Source organism: Athene cunicularia, assembly GCF_003259725.1.
Source record: "Athene cunicularia isolate RWA chromosome 1 unlocalized genomic scaffold, athCun1 chr1_part1, whole genome shotgun sequence".
In the NCBI taxonomy this organism is placed as follows: Eukaryota; Metazoa; Chordata; class Aves; order Strigiformes; family Strigidae; genus Athene; species Athene cunicularia.
In genome coordinates this window covers 105,659,960-105,680,961 of record NW_020799091.1, presented here as the reverse complement: position 1 = coordinate 105,680,961, position 21,002 = coordinate 105,659,960, and the positions used below count along the sequence as shown (strand labels likewise).

General features: G+C 37.3%; 1 long non-coding RNA gene across 2 annotated transcripts in view; it reads left to right on the top strand.

Annotated features, from left to right (window-relative positions):
- LOC113483137 overlaps nt 1-16,733 on the top strand; it is a 298,071-nt gene extending 281,338 nt beyond the window's left edge. For both annotated transcript variants that reach the window (XR_003398962.1, XR_003398963.1), the window contains one exon: nt 15,334-16,733. This is a non-coding gene — a long non-coding RNA (uncharacterized LOC113483137). The remainder of the gene's footprint in view (nt 1-15,333) is intronic.
- Nucleotides 16,734-21,002: the final 4,269 nt, after the last annotated feature.

Below are 21,002 nucleotides of genomic sequence, written 5' to 3'. Positions count from 1 at the left end.
AGTCAGTGAGTCAATTTTTTATCTTAAGAGCAGAATACAACCTGGAAGAACTGAGAGTGAGAGGATTCCAGGACACATAGTCATGAACAGTAGTAATCATATCAAGACCTTAGATTAATGAATGTGGAGTGCCACTTGATACTTCATGGACTTTCCTTCCTTTTTTTTTTGTTTTATTTTTTCTTCAAATGGATGTTGGTTTTACACAAAAACAAAATTCTGTATTTTTCTTTTTCAAAAAATGGTAGAAAAAAATGGTAAAAAATGAGATTAATAATGAACAGAATATTTTCATTGTTCATTTACCCTACTCATAATCTGGGAATACATGAGTATGAATACTAAGACAGTTCAAGAATAGTTTTCCCTAAAAATAAGGGGAAACTCTATACTGATGTAGTGTAGCTTGCTGCACATCTATTGAGGGGTGAATGCCTGGTATTTAAAACTAAAAACCACTGCTATGAAATCACTAGCTAGAGTAGTGACAGGAGTGCGGAAGACAATTTTAAACAATTGAAATCTGTAAGAATTGATGGAGAAGTAGAAGTTCTAAACCTGTCCTCCTCATGTATTGTTTGCCTTACACTTTCTGATACTCCTCAGTGAATAATGAAAATGCTTGTTGACTCATTTGCTGAATTTTAAGAATGAAGCAAGTGTAATGACACTGTTGGCAGGCTGAAAACATACTCTGCTTTTGAAAAATTCTAATATCATCAAGACTTAAAAGTGCCACTTTGCTATGGAAAAGGGTCACGTGTCACTTCTCTTGCAGGTGGATTTAGCAAAGCAATCTGCCACTTCTGCATTGGATTGAACCGCTTTATAAATCTGGGAGTTTACACATTTGGCTAGATCAGAGTTTGCAACCCAGGAAGGCCTAACTAAAATCCACAGAAAATTTTGGTAATTAATTTTTGATATAACTATGCTCATGGTGTCTATATACCTGTACAGAGGTATAATGTTTCTGTTTTATAAAGGAAAAACTATCAGAATCTCTCAGTTGCTGGCTTATGGCTTTACAAAGAACTTTAATGCTCCAGTAGTGTAATATGGTATCATATTTGCTTAGCTTTCTGTATATATTGGTGGAGTAATTCTCTCTTTAAGATAGTCAGTTATGTATTTTATGACATGTAGGGCGTAATAGGTTTTAACTATATCAGACTCACCTAAAGAAAGTATCATCAAACTGGCTTTCCAAACTTCCCAGATGTAGTTGAAATACCTGATTTCATCATTAGTAGTTGTATCAGAACACTTCCCTCTTTTCAAATCTCCCAGGATGGATCTCAAAGGATCCCAGAATGGAGAGAGAAAACAAAAACAATTATAAAACCACATTACTATTGGCTATCTCTTATTGTTGTTGGGTTTTGTTGGCTTTGTCTCTTTGTCTTCTGGGCTACTTGCACTCAACAAACTTCAGGGCCTGAGTGAATGAAGTAGTTCACATATTGGTAACAACGGATTCCTTTTACCAGAGAATTTATGTTCAAAGGCAGTGAGGCTACCACTGCTCATGCTGAACATAGCGTGGAATTTGACCTTTATAAAACAATTGCAAAGAGGCTTTGTACTCACTGTACTAATATCCGTGGAAAACACAGGAGCTTGGAAACAGGGATGTTTTACTGAGTATAGAAGAACACCATGTTATACCATTACCTGTCCTATTGTACCCTCTGTCTTCCTTTAGTTCCTAGAAACATGTTACTACAATTCTGTGCTATTTAATTTTTCCCACCTGGCAACTCTTTTAGTAATATCCAAACCAGTTCTTTTTCCTTAGAGTCACCTTGTAGTCTTTTGTTAGAGGGATCGTCTGTACTTACCTAATTCAAAGGAAGACTGTTGGCATCCATTTATATGCAGTGTTAAAGACAGGGTGTTGAGCAGGAGGCCCTTGGATCTAACCCATTATGGCCACGTTTACGCTACATAACGGACTAAAATTTACATTCTTACTATTGCTGGTTATCTTACAGGTATCTCTCCTACTAGCCTGGAAGCATATTTTTAAAGTGTAGTATTTTTTAAAGTATAGTGCAGCTTTCCCTTCTTCATGGAGAAAACAGGTGTCTTAAGAACTATTTACTCCATTTCCATGTGTTGCGTTCCTAATCTGCAGTTTTGGACCCTGGGAAGGCAAGACCAAGGCTATATAGTAGGATTTCGTGCAGTAAAACTGTGCCTTTCAAGGTGGAATTTCAACCTAATAATCAAAGATGAAGAAAATATGCCTTTATTCTCTGACACCTGCATCTCCTCAAGTCCATGCTGATGGCCATATCCTCTCGAGGATGTGCCAATGAAGTGCTTCAAGATAGCATGTTATGTCAAATTTACTTTATTAACAAGGAAGTTATGTTTTGGGGGCTATTTCAAAGGTAAATTAGTGTGGACTTGGAAAGGTTTTTTTCTGTATGTGCAATAATTCTCTAAGCTGCCCAGTTGCACACATTGCTGGTCTCTTTCAGCCAGCTGGTGGGTTCCCAGGCAGAGTCTGTTCCATGCACACGTCACGTGGATTTCCGATGCGCTTGCAAATACTGTAATCCCTAGAGAGACATGGTCCTTTTTGGTCTGAAATGCTCAGTCACTGTGATGAGATGTTCTGCTTAGGAATTCAGGGCACAACATAGACCTAGCTGTGGATCGTGCCATTCCACCTTTTTTTTTTTATAAGTAATGGATGTGATATGTTTCACAATTATATGTTTCGTCTTATGTTGTTGCTCTCAGATTGCACGTGTGAGAACACAGCATCTCAAAAATGATTTACAAACATGGATGCGGTGTCTGATGGCACTTTATTTGTGAAGCAAAAGGCATATGTTTGCCTTGTGGTGTGTGGCTGTAGATCAAAATCCAATGAAAATTTTACGGACTACATCAGTGGTAGGCATGTTGCTTACCAAAAAAAAAAAAAAAAAAATGAATGCTATATGAAGATAACATACAATTTATTGATTCTCTCTATGTGGTTTATGGCTATAATGGACTTTATGAAAACCTTAAGCCAGTCTATTTTATCTTTGTAAATAATTGACTGAGAACACTTCTAAATGTTCTAAATGGGATAAGTGGAATGAGACACATGCAAGAAGACTGTAAAAGTACTTATATGTATATGATACATTTAAGCCCTTTTTAGCAAAGTTCGAATAAACTTCTTCATAGTGTCTGAAAATTGGAGATCTAATTTTTGTTTTAAATCTGTTGTCACAACTATCCTCAGCTCTGCAGTAATTTGCATTTCAAGTGTGCTGGAATCTCTGAGTACCTCCTTTGTGTGTTGTATAATTACTGTTAATACCTGATTCCACAGTTATTTATAGCCTTGATGCATTACTTGACTGTTGCTAGTACCTCATTTACTATTCTGACCACCTTGAACAGCCTTCTACATGATACTTCCTGGAGTGTCTAGTCTTTTATCCTCTGGCTGTATCTTCTAATTTCTCTCTGGCTGTAATACAGCCTCATATCTTTGCTTCAGACAGTATTTTTAATGTTGTACTGAAGGGTTCATCACTGATGCCAGGGAGTGTAGTAAGACTAGTGCACAGGCATAAGGTGGGGACTCTCTTTGACTTTGAGAGGCCACAGTTCACACAACTCCTGGTTCCAACTAGGTATAGGGCCATTTATACTCTGCCTAAGTTCAGGCTGCCACCGAAAGAAGCACTCATTTCCACCTGGCCTTTTGTGTTGGCACTTAGTTTATGTGGCTGTTTAACGAGCCAGACCAAGGACTGATCCAGCTGCAAACTAATCTTGCATTTCTTCTGCTTTGCTTTTTTGGGTCAGTTCCATGATCTGCTTTACAGTGCAGCTGTAAGATGCAAGTGTCAGCACAAACAAGGTAGAGGAACAAATGACTGAGGTCAGAAAGGACCACCTATTTTGGCAGATGTCCTGATTTATGCTACAGGTTGAAGGTCCTGGGTTGCACACTTACTGAGAACTGGCAAATGGGAATTGCTGCCTTGCACAGGAGCAAGAGTCTGCCAAAAAGGTGATTGGCAACATCACTCATCTTTAAACAGCAGCAACTTCTGGCTCCCTGTTCAGTTTCTATTGACAAGCTCTGTCTTTAATACAGGAGACTTATGTGAAATCTGGCACCCTAGCCTTAGAAAGTTGTTCATCCCCGATGCAAAGAACCTAGTGGTACAGGTTACATAAAGGACTCTCTGCAGTGTAAACTGGCATAACTAAATGCCTTATAGAAGACAAGCATAATTACCCAAACCCCTAGGTAGAAGCACCCATAACATTTGCCAAACAAAAATGCAGATAATTAGAAGATCTGGCTTAGCACATTCTGAAATTGGTATGTCGGATCTAAAAATCTCTGATTCAGACTTTCTAGCTCGGTGAGTTGGATTTCCAGTTGGGAGATTCATTCAGCCAGGCTTAGATTTTAAACCAGATATATAAAAACCACCAAAGCCTTTGCCTCAGGGTCTGCCATGGGAGTTACATTCCCGGATAAATCGGAATACCATCTGTACTGCCAACTGCGATGTGAGAGAGTTAAGTGAGGTTTTCTAAGCAACAAAAGGCACCTAACAAAAAATAGGTAATACCTCTCTCCTGGCTACTTTACTTTTCCTAGAATGTCCCAGGCCTCTGAAGTGCGTATTTCAGATTGTGACTCGAATTTACCCAGATCCAACTTATCTGAAGCCCTAGACAGACAGGTAGGCAGATGGGCCATAAATGGGCCATAAGTGATGTCTGAATTGGATAATAAATCCTAATCTGTTTATTAAAAATGGAGGCAAATAGTTTTGACGAGACAGAGTCTGAACTAGAGAGGACTGTTTGTGGCAAAATGAAGGAACAGTGGCGAATGGATGGTAAATTAAGTTTCTGCTGTTTAATTGTGCTGATGATTTTGGCAAAGTTGATCATGGGAGGCACCACAGAAGCTCAGTCATTGGGCAGCAGTGGCTTATGTTCTGTCAAAATTCACGCCCTTTTGTGATATATTAATTATCAGGCAAAAACACAAGCATAGCTATGGGTAAATAGATATCAGGAACTGAAGGGAGAAAGTTTTCCAGAAACATTGTAATTAAGTGTTAACTAGATACTTTTAATTTTCGAATGTTTACGTAAATCTATACATGTTAATGGACAGAAATGCATGTCTAAATAACCTGAAGTTTGCCCTGGAGTGATGTAGTAATTACCTGGTTATGAGTTGTGCATGTTAATTTTTGTAGATGATTTATCTGGTTTATCTGGCTTTTAAAGACATGATATTTTCCTCCTTTTTTATTTTTACTTTTTTAATGCTCCTATTTTCACAACAGAGCACAGATAGCATATTTAACATTGCATTCTTATAAGCGAAGGGGAGAAGCGCAGGCAAGAGTAGACAACAAGAAGCAGGAGCTGAAGGTGAGGAAGCTACTCAGTTAGTCTGTGAGGAGGAGATAATGGGCAATAACACGAAGCCAGCGCAGTGGCAGAGTGGCCAGAGTGGCAAGCAGGAAGGACACTTTTATCAGCTATAACAGTAAGTATTAAGAAAGGAAAAGAAGCGATTACAGTAACAAACCCTAATTGAACTTTGAAATACATCTTAATAATGTGCAGTAAAGGAACTATATCTTTACTTAAGCAACTGAGGCATGTTCTGGATGTGATCTGCTTACCTGCTTGAAGGGAAACACAAAGCCAATGACAAATTTTTGGTTGATTTTGTAATTGAGAGCTCATGCTTATGAATTTGCAAATAAGACCTAGCATAGGGACTTTCAATGTAGCAAGTATTTTTATTAGTGAGGCCTGGGCTAGGCATGAAACCCGTCCATTATAAATGTAGTTGAGTGTCTGTTTTGTCTGAAAAGTCATCAAAGATACGGATTATATAAACCTTCAATATTCATTTTCATTTACCTCTGAAAGATTCAACTGGTTTGTTTTGTGATTGCTTTTCAGAAGGAAATAATTCATTGTAATCAATTTACTGATGTGCAGTTTTAAATGTCAGGGGCATTTTTGTTACTTAACTAGGAGACCCATGCAAGGGATGATGCAAACTTTTTGAAGTAAGGCTATTTTAGGGATTAATTTATAAGAAATTTCTGATTCAACATATCTATGTACAGCATATGTTTCTTACTGTTTGCTTTTATTTTAAAGTCAAGCAGAACTTGCATTAATTTGTATTTTTGATAATTTCATTCCATCACTATTTTTCTGATGATTCTTTTAAATGTAATAAGTACGCAAACTAATAGCTGCGATCACTTTTGAGTATTGACACTGTGTTTGAAAGTTCTTGGGAAATAGCAAATGTTTCTTTATTATCAAAATACGTATTTGAATGTATAATTCAATTAAAACATCAGAATCATAAAATGTTTAAAGAAACAAACTGCTCTATGCGCTAATTTGAAAAAAAGAACTTTTTAAATGGAACTCCATGTAGCTTTTGTAGATACTTAGGCCTCTCTTCACTGTTGGTTGAGTTTATTTAAAGAGCTTTTCTAGTCACCTTTGAACCCAAATGATTTCTCCAGATGTACAGAAGTGAACAATGTAAAAATCTTGCTGCTTCAGCAGAACAGGATCCAGCTGGCAGGGAACTGGATCTGCAAGTCATTGGTTACAGCTGTGTTTCGATTTATGTGATGGTTGAAAAAATAAATTACTGGATTAAATGGCTAGAAAGAGGACTCTTTGTTTAGCCCTTGTGTGGGGACTGAAAGTGTTTATGGTGCTGTTTTCTACAGAGCCTTTGCAAAGTTAGCTGGACAAATAGACTTATTCAAAACTTCTCTGAAATGTTGCACATTCAGCTTTATTTCTTTACAGAAGAAACTGTATGTTTTTGTGTAATGCTGTCAGCCAGCAACCGTTTTTAAGGTCTCTTGGCCTTTGAGAGTGGCAGTAGCATTTTAGCAATGTCTTTTAGGCATTGCAGTTTATCAGGGGAAGGCAGTTTCCTTTAGTTAAAGGTTTTAAAATGCATTTCTTGGCATGAACACAAATACATGTGGGGACTCTTGTCAAACTCATAACTTTTTAATGGGTTTAATATTTCAGCTTTGTATACCACTTACCTTTTGCTCTACATAATAATGCTGATGTAATTGTAAATTGGGTGCACAGTAATTTACAGAGCAGGCACAATGAAATCAGAAACTAAAGCCAAGTGTTTGGATTATCGTAGATCTTATTTTTATGTTCGAATGACAGTCATTATGTCTTATTACCTGATATCCTGATTCTGCAAAGATTTACATTTTAATTTCACTGAACAGTTCCACTGTCTTTGCTAGGGCTGCATGGTACATAGCTTTGTTAGCTGTTTTGCTAAGAAATGTGTTGGGTTTTTTTTTTTAATTCTTCATAAGAGTATAGTCTTCTGAAATCCCATGAACTGCCTTTTCTATTGAAGGTAGTGGGGGTTGAAGAAGTTGAGATGTAACTTCTTGCAGTGAAGTTCGGACTCTACAGAAATCACTGGGCATTTTGCCACTGACTTCTCTTAGGCTACAATTTCACCTTTAGAACTGGATTTCAATGCTTTTACATATAATAAATATCACAAGACCCACAAGTTATTTCTCTTAAGTAGTACAACTGCTTGTGAAGTGATAGGCTACCAAATGTGAACAAAATATTTGATAGTAGACCAGCAGTAGTTTTAAAGGCTTCTTGCAGATGCTATGGAAAGATAAATAATAGCATATAACTTTCAGTCACAACAGACAGTGAGCATATAGTGCATTTTTTAAAGCTTTAGCTAGCTTTCAGCATAATAGTTTGCAAAGCCGGGAGCTTTTCAGCACTTATATCTGTTTATTCAGCAATATTTCTTAGCAATTATTTTAGGCTGACCATTTAGTTTCATTTTACAGTCATAAAGCAGTCAGTAGCTGTAGCTGAGTATCAGTTACATCCTATTTATTATAACATTTCTAAAAACAGTGTATAATCATGAAAATTACGGTTGTGATTAGATTGTAATTGTTGTCTTATCAAGATCTAATTACTTTTCTAAAAACAGTTTGCACAAATCATTTTCAAAGGATCACCTTTATAAAATCCTGCTCAACACTGACCAAGAACAGGAGTTCTTTTCCAAGGCAAAAATGAAATCAAACAAGTTGGCCAAGTTCCATCATAAGCCACCCTCAGAAATACCAGAGAGAGGCTTAAAATATTTTAAATAGAATATTTACCCTTCCCCCTTTTTTATTGTCCCCAAGCAGCATTATTACATTAAGAGCCATGCGACAGAAAGTCATGGTGATGCAGAATAAATAACCATAATGTATCAAAAGCAGACAAAGGTGTGATTGATCTGTCTGGAATTGGCAGACTGTTTCGCTGTGTCAGGCTGTTTCTTTGATCAATGAAGGTATAGCCTCTGACCCTTAAAAAAAATCAATGAGATTGATTGAAAGGAGAGAGAGAACTATGAGAATGCAGGATAGCTTTAACCTTCACTGTCTAGAAAATAGGCATTGAACCTGCTATTTTGTATTTTCTTATTAAAATACTTTGCTTTTCCCCAGCCTACTTTTGAAACCTCTTAAAACAAGGCTGTAGAAGTGGTGTGTCCAAATGTTTCTCACAAACGTTTATCTTCAAATCACACTGTTAAGAAAATAGGAGGGTTTTTTTCTAGCAGAAATCTGTACATTCTGTTACTGTTTGCAGTATGTACAGAATGCCTTTCATTTCCTTTCATAAACTCTGATTCTTATTTGGCATATACCTGTCAGAAATGGGTACTCAGAAATATAGATCAGATCATTTCAGAGACACTATCCATCTAAATAAAATTACTTGAATTGGCCTATTTTCAGGATCAGGCCCACTGATGACTAGAACGATAGTGTGAAACCAGCATGGAGGGGTGGCTTCTGAGAATAAACAACATATTTTGGTGATCTTGTTCCACGTAATCTTGCGTTTTTATCGATTTATATATATCTTCAGATACGTCTACCTAATTAGCAAGGAAAGAGTAAAAATGTCATAGTGGAAAATTTATGAAGCGGGATTTTTAAAATAGTGCTTGGCACTTTACATCTTTCTTATTGAACAGACTGCAAATGCAAACTAGTCAAAAATAGTTTTATGACAAGTTGGAATTTCATTTTAGTACCAGGCCTTTTCTTCACATTGTGCTGATGCTGTATTAAGCAGTAACAGAAAGCAATTAGTGAAGTATGAAAAGTGTTCATAAATAGAAAAGCTAATTCATTCATTATTTCATGCTTTTGAATCTCAAGAAAACATAGGTCAAAAAAAAAATATAATAGTGGCTAGTTTTCACAAATAATTACTTTTTTTAATTGAAAATGTCAGTGAAATCAAGGTCTATTGAATAGTATTCATATAGTTCCAAAGTAATTCAGACTGCAGTAATTTCTGCTGTCATATGTCTGTGTTTTAATAAAGGGCAGGTAAATTGACAAGTCAGCAAGGAGACGGTATAATAGCATTTCTCGAGTAAGAAGGAGCTTGCATAGGGAGGGAAAGATATTGCTGTTTCTCTATTTTTATTTGTGTAATTTCCTTTCTCTAATAGGTTGTGTAGGCTATATATATTTTTTAATACTTCACAAGCAGGTGGGAATTTCAGCTAAGTTATGGAAGGGACTGTTTGTAAAAAATATGGCCAAGTCTGGGTGTATCATTTCTAAACAAGAAAATAAAGGTTAGATTTCTGTGATAGATCTGGGACTAGATAGCTGTGGAATTTTTCTGGTCTGTCCATTTGCTGTTCATTGGTAGAGTGAGAAGGTATGGACAATCATGCAAAACTATGCTTAGACACAGGTCACTCGAAGAATCTCCTTCTTCTAAGTCATTTAAATGCTACATTAAAGGAAGCTAAACCTTTTTTTTTAATGGGTATCTCTTTCATGTGCACAGTGATGAAGAAAATTTTGCTCCTAGAAAATGAAGAGGGATGAGGGTGTTACCTGCCAGTTGGAGCACACTGAGAATATGAAGATAAGAACTGCAAAGTCAGAACACTTGATAGTAATGCATTTCTCCCTTCATGTTAGACACATTTTGATTTTGCTCCAATAGGATCTACTTCACTTCTTGTACTTGCATTCTCTTAACATTATTTGGTATTCCAGAGAATCTTTATCTTTCACACAAAGCTTGTATTAATACTGCAAATTGCCTTATTCTTGCTGTCTAAGAAACAAAAGGCCCATCCTGTATTTGAAGATTTTGATATCTGCTATCCATGTCCAGCCTCACCTCTCCTCCCTCTCTGTCCATAACTAATAATCCAGGAAACACCTTTTTTTTTTTTTCTTTTTTTCTTTTTTTTTTTTTAATTTTTTGGGTTTGGATGGTTTCAGCAATGGCTGCTACTCTCATTCTGTTCTTCATGTGCACAAACTGCATCTTCCCAGTGTGGATGTGAATGCTGTCCCCTTGTGGATGATGCTCACAGTCTTAACTGCTACCTGAAAAACTGAGCAGTACCCTTCATCCAGTTTAAGGTAGTGTCTGGTGCACTGCATTCATTTAGCTTTACTAAAAGACAGAATTAAGATTCTTTTTGTATCTCATCCCACTGTCAGCTAAATCTTTCCCAGAAAAGATGCAAAGCTGAGGTCATTTTTTTCCATCTGTGAGGGGCCAGTTACTGCAACAAATTCCTGGCTGCAATATAAGCACCTATGCTAGCAGCTGAATAATTTTGTAACTGACTTTTTACATTGGTACTAATGAAAACAGCTGGGTCATTAAATCCAGCAATCGATCTCCAATTATAACCTCTCTTGGATAGTACAGCGCTCTGCCCCGGCAGGTACCTTCCCCACAGAGAGATCCCCAGCCTCTGCCTCTGCTGTGAAACACCATTTGCTGCCCTTGTCCTATACCCACTCCTAGAACCTCTAGGAGCACAAATTCCTCCCCAAAATATCATTGACATGGCACAGGGGATAGTTCTGCAATTTGCCATTCACAGCGTTGCATGGACTAAGGCTGTGCGTACGGTCTCTTCAGCTGAAAAGCAGATCTATGGTTAAAAAAAGGTGTGGTTCTGCTTGGAAACAGAGGCAGTGTGTACAGACAGTGATGTAACTGTAAATATAATGGGTTTTTCTTTCACTATTATTATTTGAGTCTATCAGCAGAATAGATTAAATTTAAGAGATCAAAATTCTGCATACCTGCTACCCAGATTCTTTCTTTCCTCCTGAGAAACTGAGAAAAGGATATGTGACACTTGCTGGAGCATTTTTATGAAAAGCTTTCTGATCTTTTCAGGACCCGTACAGGAATAAAAAAAAAGTTAAATAGATGACATTTAATCTTCATACAGTGAATAATAATTACAAGCAAGTTTTTAAAGTGGTTCTGCTCGTATTCAAATCCGATGCTTCTTTTCTCCTTCCATTGCATGAGGATTTACTGTACTGTGGATGCAAAACATAAATGATTGGGCAATTCTCTGAAATTCAGACATATATACAAAAATGTCTTTCCAACTTTTTCACACCCTCAAACTGAAAATGGATTTTCCTACTGGTTGATTAACCAGAAATTAGTTGTTCCTAACTAGGTTGAGGGGAGAAGTGTTCTGTAATATTGGATTAGTGAAAGGAGTGAAGAGCTTCGGTTTAATTCAACTAGTCTTCTATTTTTAATCTCCAAGGAAACAGCTGAGTTGAATGTTAATTAAACAGCAGTCTTTGATCCACCCAGCCACTCCCAGAGGCATAATAATAATATATAAGCGCACACACAGCAAATATATAATAGGTATATTTAAAGGAGTGCATCTAACCTTGCCATATTCACATTTAAAATGTTTCTTGCTGACCCATTCTTATATTATTTAAATAGGGAAAGGGAAAGGGAAAAAGGGGAAAATGCTAAGTTAAACTTTGATGATCTGAAAGGTAGGGCAGCAGAGTAAGCATGAGTTCCTATTTCGAGGATGTATAAGGGTTAATGATTAGAAGAGTGGAATCAGGAAAGACCTTAAGCCCAGATCTATGACAGTGGTAATTGAGCTGATTGATTACGACATCTCGTTTCAGACGACTATTGATTTAATCTAGTCTGCAGTCCCATTGGCCCCAGAGGTGCTCCCGAGTGAGGCTCAGCACTTGAACCTGGGTACTCTTCCCTACTCACAGTCTGGATATAAATTTCCAGGATCTGCAGCCATTTATAATTTTCACTCATCTTCATGCTTTTATTCAAAAGCTTCTAATTTTGTCAGGCTAATGTTTTTAACCATTGAGTGAGCAGACGTAGGGAAAATGAAATGGCACAGACTGAAAAGGGTGGGGTTTTTTTTTTAAAAAAAAAAGCAAGACAGAGAGCTGGGGCTATGTGGCTAGTATTTGCATCTGTTGTTTCTGATTCGCAGAGCTAGCAAAGGCTGCTTTTGGAGGCAGTCCACAAAGCTGGGCTATCAGTAGGCAGTTTGCTGTACGCGCACGTTCAATTATTAAAATAGTAGACTTTTTTTTTCTGTCTGATAGCCATAGCGAGGTCATGACATTAATTTATCCAGGGTATTGTGGGTAACTATACAGAAAAAAAGCATAAAGGGCACAGATGCTGGAGCAGCAAAAAATGGATGGGTCTGAGCAAAAGGAGATTAAGAGGCGATGACCAATCTAATGTACGTATAGCAGTAAGAAGCCGGCATCCGTCACAGGCTATTGATGGCAATAAGTATTTTAAGCCATGCTGTGCATGTGTTAATTTTTTTTCTCCTACCTCAGTAAATGCTAAGCTGAATGCTGTATTCCTGTATTTTCTCAGTTTCCCAAATCTGATTTCGGTCTTGTTTTTGTTGTCTCATGCTTGGCATTCACTGCTCGCTCTCTGTCTCTGTCTGTGGGTGTGTGTCTGTCTCCATCTCTCCCTCTCTCTGAGATTACAAACTTAACTGTTTCCTAATTGTCTACTTTTCCTAACAAATTAATTACCATCACGACAACCGGTCATGAGCTGACTGTACTGACTGGGCTTAGGGCGTGTACCCCAGCATTCTGGCTTCCTTTCTTTACTTCAGGGCTGCACAGTGTTTTCTTTTGGACCTTTCCTGTGAGTGGATGCCCTTCACGTTTGCTGCCACCATAAGGTTGCCAAGCGGCTACCTGAGCTGGGACTGTGGTGTAGCACTGCATCCTGGGACCTCCCTGCCCGGTTACGCCGAGAGGCACCAGGCAGCTTTGAGAATTGGCTGGCGAATTGCGTATCACCTGTCCCCCCCCTCTGGTAAATAATTTTTATACCGCGAGTCACAGTGGTGTGGTATTGTCTGGAAAAATAATTCCCAAATACTCTTGGCGTAAAAAGGGAAAAGCCGAAAGATTGTCAACACCGTAAGTCATTAAATTCCCTTGCCTTAAGAACAAAGGAACAAGGTAAAAATGCACACAATAATTATGCTCTGTGGATTTTCATAGCCTGTCAGACAACTTGTGCCTGTGTTTCAGTTAACAGCCTTTGTGCTTTGTTTAGTGTTGTGTATTTTATATACGCGTCTTGAGTTTCTCTGTGTATGTGTGTGTGTATTTGATGTACGTGTATGTGCGCAGACTGCTCTTCCAACACGGAGCAAATACCATACAGATAAATACACAAGTGTAGCTCAAACATGCATTTTCAGTACTCGGTGTGGTGGTGCGGATGTATTGCCATTGTTCTCTCACAGTGCTCCCTCTGACGCAATCAGCTTCTACTTTTTATTTTGTTTTAATTAAGAAATCTAAAAAAAAAAAAAAAAAAAAAAAGAGAGAGAAAAGAAATTACTTGGTCCAGTTAAATACTGATTGAAATCCAGAAACTCACGATTTCAGCACAGTGAATGGTGACTCAGACTCTGGCAGTGTTTTGGCTATGAGACAATTCCTACTTATAAAGAGCACAATGAATGGGGGGAAAAAGAAAGATAGCATTAATTTTGAGGAAGATTAATATTAGTCTTTTTAATGTTCATAATTTTCTGAATAAATGAATCCTTGTAGCTTTTGAGAGCTAGTGTGTCCTTCCCACTGGTATTTATTCGAGCAAAGGAAAAAATGAAGAAGGCGTAGAATAAACTCCTAAGACTGTTCAAGAATTACTGGCATTATTTCTCTCTACATCACGTGTGAGCCTGGGTTGCCTGCTATTCCTGAGGCAGAGGATCGAGGATGAAAGTCTGTGTGTCAGAGCCTGTTTTCACAACTGCATTTGGAGATCTGTCTTATTGATTAGGAAAAAAGGGGGTGGGAATAGGAGTGTGAGGTGAGGGGAGGACCGACTGACTACTGGCTTATTGCAGCTCAAGACATTTTCTTCCGGAAAGATGTCAAACAACTGAGACACAGCAACAGAGGAAGTAGAAAGGTGGAAAAATAAGAAGAGGGACCCTTTGGAAGAAATGAAGGCATTCCTTATGAGAGCCTTGAGGCTTTTTTTTCTTCTAACATCTGACCCACAAGGGCTAGAGTGACAGCGTCATGCAAATGCTGCAGTCCAGCAGGTCTGAGAGAGGGTGGATGCTAGAGAGTGAGTTAATGTTAATGATGAGTGCAGTGAAAATACCAGCCGATACCACCCCCTCCACACAAAACTGCTCTGAGTCAGCATCCGCTGCTTTGCCTTGCCTTTTTGTGCGTGTGTGTGTGTGTATGTGCGCGCGCATGTGTATGTGTGTGTGTGTGTGCGTGTGTGTGCTAGTGACTGTGTGTGTGCATGGAAGGTAAAGCCAGTCAGTCAGTGAGAAGCAAAGGTACGTTTGAGAGCAACTAAAATCTGACTGATTTCCATCTTCAGAGCATCAGATGTATTCCCTAAAGAGGATGGGTCTATGCGATGGGGGTGGTATAATTATGTTAATGTCATATTTATAGAGGGGAGAGATTTTTCATTCTAATTATTGATTTGAAAGCTGTGGTCAAAATTGTTTGTTAACTCATGATCAGCTTTAAAAAAAGAAATTGAATGAAATCTAGGGACTGCTATACATATATATATATATCTCATATATTTTGTTTCGTTTAACTATTTTGTGTCTGAGGCATAACTGATTGAATGGTGCACAGTGACAAAGAAACGGCTCTTATATAATGTTGCATTATATCATCAGCTGAAATAATATTTTAAATAATCCAAAATGTTCTGAAATCTAAAGTATCATTCTGGAGGGGAGGGTGAAGGGCAGGGATGGGGGTGGGGGGCGCTGGCAAATCTTTTCTTCAGCAGAGCGCTCTGTACAGCTTTCTTGTAAATGGATGATTCACCTGTTCGACCAGCAGAGATTCTAATTCTTCCCCCCCTCTTCTCTTTTTTTTTCCCTTTTTAAAGCTGAACGGCTTCCCGAAGAGCACTGAGTTTTCTATGCCAGATTCTGCTCCAGTGGCTAGGACCTTTATGGCTGCTGTTTCTTTTGCTCTGGGCTCTGATGGAGGAAAAAAAAAAAAAAAAAAGATCCCGTCCCTAAAGTAGAAATTTTCTTTTTCATTCTGCAAACAAGGCTAAAGATCGGAGGAGAATGAATGCGAAAGTAATTTGGGATTGTGGTCGTGCCATTAAAAGTGTTCGGCTTCAGAATGAAATTATTTGGGAAATCTGAGCATTTCTTCTTACTGTATCAACAGTATTTGAAAGTTATGTGTGCTTTGAGTAATCTGGTTCAAGTGACAACAATCTTTGCATGTCAATGTTTTCTACAGCTTATGGAGCAAAAGCTAATTTTGCCATTGGAAAGGAAGAAGCTTTTGCTAGCAGCCTGTAGAAGGATTAAATGTTGAACGTGGGGAAGAGGCAAAAAGTGAATACACGCCCAAAGGTTATCCTTGCATCGTGATGGGTTTAAAGTACTCTAACCCAGGGCCCACCTGAACAGTAGGACTAAAAGTATAATGGGGAAATATTTCAATTAGAAGCCCCTTAACAAGCATTTAATCCTTCTTTCAGGCATTAAGGGAAATAGCATAAAATTGTTATTGTACCAATCTGCTGGAAGCAGATTTTAACCCATTTTTAGATGCTTCCCTCTGATGCATTATAATATGGCTACTTGCAGGACGAGGAAGTGAAAATTTTTTTCCTGTATTCTGTTTTTTCTTTTCAAAAGTTAAGGACTATACTCTTAAGAAAAGTCTGTTCAGTCAGCTGATACATTGTTTGAATGTATGTATGCGTCTTGCCTGCTTATTTGATCTTTTCTGCCCCCTACTTGAAACTGTGGTTTGTTTATCTGGGGGGAAGGAGGGGTTGTTAATTTGAGGGGGATGTTGGTTTTTGGGTTGGTTTTGGTTTGGGTTTGGGTTTTTTTAACAATAGCAGTGAAAGTTTTACTGGCAGTGATTATGACTCCTAAGCAATTCAGTTTATTTGAAGACGAATTCTACTGGATCATATCGGACTTTTCCTAGTCCCTGAGACCCTAACTTGTGAGGTTTTTTAGCAACAATCACAAGTCAGGCTCTTGGGACCTAGGCGGAGGGGAACCAGCAGCTTTGGACTGTGATTGTGTCTCTGCAGAATTTAGAGAACCAAAGGAGCTTTCCTTGTCTGGAAGGGAAAAAAAGAAAATATACCTATTACAAATGTTAAGTAGCAGAACTGTTCCTGAAAGAACTGTTATCCATTGTGCAACATTAGGCTTTTACATATTTGTGTGTTTAGAAAGCTAGACTAGATGCCATGTAACATTTAGAATTAAAATTTAACCTGAATACCAGTTTGCACCTCAAAAAAAACCCCCCACCCCAACTCAAAACAGATACTAAAATATACAAAAGGCTTTCAACCATAATATTATTATTATTGTAGACAATTCTGATAGGTAATTACCACAAAGTATATTTTCAGCTGTATTGTCACATCACTGATTAACTTTTAAAATTTAAAGCAAAAACACTGATGTTGAGGCCTAGAAAACATTCATTCTATTGTTTGAATAATGATTTCAGTCTACAGGAAAACTGTTGCTACCTTTTCCTGTAAAATGGGACAAAGATTATTTTGTAGTTAGTTGCCATCATTTTTCTTTGTCTAAGTGAGAACACAATATGGCATTTAAAATATTCTCTCATTTAACTTACATTTTAATCTGATAGAGAATATTGGTGTAAAAATCATACTACAACATTAAAATCACTTTGCACACAGAATCAAATTTCTTGTACCTGTTCAATTTAAACTGAGCCGGCAATACTCTAAGTACCGGACTTCTAGCTTCTCCATCACTTTTTGCATTTTTTTCCCCCTCTAACAAAAAAAAAAAAAAAAAAAAAAAAAAAAAAAAAAAAAAAAATAAGTACTTCACTGACTTTGTATAAGAAGATTCACAAGCACACAAGTTATTCTCCACTGTTCATTAGTCTTCAACTTCTGATCTACAACATACACTTTTATTTGTATTTCTTAATATTTTACAGGTGGGTTAGTTCTGAGTCATTTTTCTGTTTCTTGTGTCTAACCCAAGATGCTGCAGGACCTTGTTGATACATCAGACTTCACTGAGACAAAGGCTTCACACAGATCAGGCATCTAAAATATTTGTTCATTTCAGAAGTGGTATTTTGGCTGCAGTATATTTTTTCCACTTGTGTGGGAGGAATTGTGTTTTATTGTAAGCATCAACACTATTGTTAAAATAAATTGTTCTTATCTGTTAGTATAATACTTTTTCTTGTTGTCTTGTTTTGTTAAGAGACAGAAACTATGCGCTGTACATAGTTTTCAAGTTGCTCAAGATATAATTAGTCTTTATATAGTCATAAAAATATTGCCTTAGCAATTACAATGATGATACAGTTCCTGTAAATATTCAGTTATTTTCTTCGTAGACTGTCAATCCCACATGCTAAGAACATTCAAAAGAGCTACTTGCAAACATTCAGACACAGAGGTAATTTTTTAGCACAGATGTGTTATTCAATATCTTTGACTTCCATTTTGGCAATATTAGAAAAGTAGATCTGAGTCTGTATAGAAAAGAAGAATGTACCTAGCTAGGTGCTACACTCATGAAGCACTTCGGTATCAACTGACATGTATTATGTACAATGGTTTTCAGTACTGAAAATTGTCTATTTAAGATACTGATCAAGCGAACAGGTATTCTGTTCATCCAAGCTATATAATGAGATAAAACTATATTGTGTGTAGGTATATACATGTCAATATACAATTTAAATTATGCATAGTATTTATCAAAATAAAAATCCTTATAAACATATATATATATATGATGCACACATCTGTATATATTAAAGATTTCGATTGCATATAGTTTTGAATCTCAAAATTTACTTGAATGTGGATGGTTCACATTCAGCACTCTGAATTCATTTTGTATTTAATACTGTACATACGATGAAGGTGAAACTGTAGTGTGAAATGTCTGTCTCTGTCAGTCTGAAGATTTCAAATATGCTCTGCTCCGCAGTGAGAGTGAGAAGAAAACGAATCGTTAGAAAACCCTACCTGGCTTATTTGGTGCTACAGCAAAAGCCGTAAATATGCAGTACTGCCTCTGCATTACTGCTCGAGTTGGGATAACTCCAGTGGCTCTTCTCTGCCCATTGTACTCACTGCTGCCCCTTGCCATAGAGATGAAAAAGTTGGTACACTGCCTTCCTTTTTCCTTCCTCCCTCTTCTTCCCCAGTTTCAACACAGCAAAACCAGCCTCTGATACACATTGAACTCCTCATGGTGGGGCAGAGGTGAATGGAGGGGAGGGAGAATCCCAGTCTTCACTCGGGCAGAATTCCCACCAAGATCAACAAGATGTTTCCGTGTCCTGGGACTACATGATAATGCCTACAAGACTCCATGCAGAAAGCAGTCTTATTTACACACTGACAGTATATGAAATCTGCCTGTATTAGCACAAATAAACAGAAAGCATCATCTTCAGTATGCTATGCTTAGATTTAGATATATGTACAGAATTTCAATATATTCTCATTTCTATATGACTTTATGCTATTTCAGTCCAAAATGCTTTTAAATGCTATTTAATATGTGATTTCAGAGTAATCAGCTTGTGCTACAACAAAAACAAAAAAACCAAAACACAAGCTCTTGCAAAGGGGGAGGAAGAGAGAGAGAGGGAGAGAGAGAGTGAAAATGATGTGTGGTGCATACAAAAAAGGAATGATATTAACAATTCGATGAATTCCTAGTTGGTAGACCAGACTGAGCCAGACGCATATATTAACGGCTGTCTGCTGCTGATGTGAGCCTGCTCAATGCGGTGGAAATGAAGGATCACCTAGTCTCTGACACCAGCTTATTTGTACATTTTAATTTTAAAAAGGAAAATCACTGTTTTACATAAACATCTTAACCCCTGCATGATTTTCTTTCTTTTTTCCTCCCTCATATTGTTTGCTAATTTACTGTCAACTTAAAGTGCTGTTTAGCTACAGCCCAACAAAACATCAGTCAAAAAGCAGAGGGAAGTATTAGCTTCTCTTTTGTCTGCCATGTACAATTGGGTTATTATTATGATAATCGTCTACTTTAATTTTTAGACTTCATGGGAGATGCAACAATTTTCCAGAGCTTCATTTTTGAAGCATTTTAAGTTTTAACAAGATACCATTTTATTTTAGAATTAACCCCCCCCCAAATTACTTATAGCTCAAGCTGGGGTGATTTGACCAATTCTTTTCATTAACCTGAAAGTCTTTAGCACGTTAATATAATATTACATATATGGGACAGGATTTCTTTTCAAACTATACAAATACTAGGATCCATTAATACAGTGCTGAAGACTGTTACATGAGTCAGGGGAATTCCAATCCAAGTTAATTACTGTTGGAATTAGAGGAAAGAATATTTTACTCAAAGTTGTATAACAAGAATCTACAACTATCACATTTCAGGGCATTGCTCTATTCATTTGATGAAAAATGCCAATAAGTTTAACAGAAGATGTTACGCATTTCCATGAGTAATGAAAATCGTCACATTCACGATTAGCTAACACAACATTTTCAGTGAGTTAATATGCAGAGCAGCAAAAATTTCTGTAGGCAGTAAATGTAGCCATCATTTTGATTTGCCCATATGATGATTATGCTCAATTCCTGACTAGATACTTAATTTCACACGGAAAAGCAGTCATCTCTGCTTAGGAACCGGCTGTAGCCTAAAAAAAAAAAAAAAAAAAAAAAGACTGCTGCCTGAGGTCTATAGCTAGCTAAGTAGTCAGATAGATACATGTAATAGAAAAAGAAAACAACTGAGATCCTATAATATTGCCATCTGAAATTGTATCACTCAATTAAAAGTCGATTTATTTTATGTTTGTGTATTTTTGTCGAAACAATGTATCTGAGACATTAATTACCTTTTTAAATTGTTTCATTGTTTGGTGATTACAATAGGCATCTTCAGAGTTTGTTGGATGCTGCGTTGTTCCATTCCTTGACAACACTAGAGTTACTCTTACCTGGTGAGTTATATTCTGACCAGAATCCAGCTATATTAATTTATGTGCAAATCTATGCTTTACTTGCAGTGCCTGACTAGCAACAAGTGGCTGGACTATGGAAGCCTTAGCGAGTAAGTGAATATAAGATTATTAAGATCAACAGTGATAAAATTATTTCATCTTTATAAACATCTTTAACCTATTAAGTAGGATTTAAAATTAATCACAGAACCATTCAGTCAACTGTAGACTAAAGTTTATCTCGTAGACTTTCAGAATTGCAATCTTTACTCCTGTTCCTGCTTATTTAGTAGTTAAGGATTAGTCGTAATTGTATGATAAACTAGATGTGGTAATGATAGCTTGAACAACATGAGAATCCTATAGGGAGAAGGGCAGATAATATTCTGTACTTTTCTTCTCCTTGTTGTCTGTTACAATGGAGCTGTGATCCTCTACAAGGAGCATATTTGTTTATTTAAATGGCCAAGCAAATCAACAAGGTTGTGCTGAGTACTTTAGGGCTGGTAATTTTGGTTTTGGTTTCGGGTGGTTTTCTTCCACCACCACCCCCCC